Source organism: Girardinichthys multiradiatus, chromosome 14, assembly GCF_021462225.1.
Source record: "Girardinichthys multiradiatus isolate DD_20200921_A chromosome 14, DD_fGirMul_XY1, whole genome shotgun sequence".
In the NCBI taxonomy this organism is placed as follows: Eukaryota; Metazoa; Chordata; class Actinopteri; order Cyprinodontiformes; family Goodeidae; genus Girardinichthys; species Girardinichthys multiradiatus.
The window spans coordinates 22,783,953-22,786,353 of NC_061807.1; positions in this window are offsets into that span (position 1 = coordinate 22,783,953).

Sequence of the window (2,401 nt, forward strand, 5' to 3'; positions counted from 1 at the left end):
GCGACCTGTTGTTGGTAGATAGTATTTATTGGAGTTACATTAAACAGTTTCCGTTTTTTGATACTTTTAATCCTGTTGTTAAAGCGAACGACAGAATCACCAAAACACTGACCATTACAGCTTATTCGTATCCTCTGACCCGGTTGCTTCAAAGTTACTCTCTGCATACAGAAAATATTGGAGAGGAAAAAAAAAAACCGGAACATAATTCACATAATTTTGGTTTCCAATCATCCTGTAGATATTTAGGTAATTGTCAATCCAATTAAGTGAGTTCACTTCAAACGCAGATTTAAAGAGAGTGGTGCCACCTGGGAGGGTTGATCATCCAAACAGTCTCATATGCATAAAGACCGGGTTGAAAAAGTTGCAACATACTACATACAATCTGAAACTTACTTTTCTGTCAGAGCAAACTGTGGTATTTTCTTGCGGACAGACTAAATGTGAGCAGCCAATTCTTCCCATCGTGTAAAGTGAAATCATACAATTAGAAACTCCTGCAGGAGCTTTTGCACCTTGGCCATATGTAATATCTTATTTATTTATTTATTTATACATCTCCCTCCCTTCTTATGGCAGCGACAATATGTAAATGACGCACAAAGCTTTACTTAAACATCCCAGATAGGCATCGATGGTCTGCAGCAAGATACATATACAGGTCCTTCTCAAAATATTAGCATATTGTGATAAAGTTCATTATTTTCCATAATGTCATGATGAAAATGTAACATTCATATATTTTAGATTCATTGCACACTAACTGAAATATTTCAGGTCTTGTATTGTCTTAATACGGATGATTGTGGCATACAGCTCATGAAAACCCAAAATTCCTATCTCACAAAATTAGCATATTTCATCCGACCAATAAAAGAAAAGTGTTTTTAATACAAAAAATGTCAACCTTCAAATAATCATGTACAGTTATGCACTCAATACTTGGTCGGGAATCCTTTTGCAGAAATGACTGCTTCAATGCGGCGTGGCATGGAGGCAATCAGCCTGTGGCACTGCTGAGGTCTTATGGAGGCCCAGGATGCTTCGATAGCGGCCTTTAGCTCATCCAGAGTGTTGGGTCTTGAGTCTCTCAACGTTCTCTTCACAATATCCCACAGATTCTCTATGGGGTTCAGGTCAGGAGAGTTGGCAGGCCAATTGAGCACAGTGATACCATGGTCAGTAAACCATTTACCAGTGGTTTTGGCACTGTGAGCAGGTGCCAGGTCGTGTTGAAAAATGAAATCTTCATCTCCAAAAAGCTTTTCAGCAGATGGAAGCATGAAGTGCTCCAAAATCTCCTGATAGCTAGCTGCATTGACCCTGCCCTTGATAAAACACAGTGGACCAACACCAGCAGCTGACACGGCACCCCAGACCATCACTGACTGTGGGTACTTGACACTGGACTTCTGGCATTTTGGCATTTCCTTCTCCCCAGTCTTCCTCCAGACTCTGGCACCTTGATTTCCAAATGACATGCAGAATTTGCTTTCATCCGAAAAAAGTACTTTGGACCACTGAGCAACAGTCCAGTGCTGCTTCTCTGTAGCCCAGGTCTGGGGAATGCGGCACCTGTAGCCCATTTCCTGCACACGCCTGTGCACGGTGGCTCTGGATGTTTCTACTCCAGACTCAGTCCACTGCTTCCGCAGGTCCCCCAAGGTCTGGAATCGGCCCTTCTCCAAAATCTTCCTCAGGGTCCGGTCACCTCTTCTCGTTGTGCAGCGTTTTCTGCCACACTTTTTCCTTCCCACAGACTTCCCACTGAGGTGCCTTGATACAGCACTCTGGGAACAGCCTATTTGTTCAGAAATTTCTTTCTGTGTCTTACCCTCTTGCTTGAGGGTGTCAATAGTGGCCTTCTGGACAGCAGTCAGGTCGGCAGTCTTACCCATGATTGGGGTTTTGAGTGACAAACCAGGATGGGAGTTTTAAAGGCCCCAGGAATCTTTTGCAGGTGTTTAGAGTTAACTCGTTGATTCAGATGATTAGGTTCATAGCTCGTTTAGAGACCCTTTTAATGATATGCTAATTTTGTGATATAGGAATTTTGGGTTTTCATGAGCTGTATGCCAAAATCATCCGTATTAAGACAATAAAAGACCTGAAATATTTCAGTTAGTGTGCAATGAATCTAAAATATATGAATGTTAAATTTTCATCATGACATTATGGAAAATAATGAACTTTATCACAATATGCTAATATTTTGAGAAGGACCTGTACTATTACTATTACGCACAAGTTTCGCAGTGATGAGCGTGGAGCCACCACAACGCACCGCCCGCAGGCGGGTCTCTGCGCTGTGACGTTTCCAAAAAGCGGGCCGGACTCAGTTAGAACTCAGATGAGGGGGGGGATTACACAGCTTTGTGGTGGATGTGGTTATTGTGAA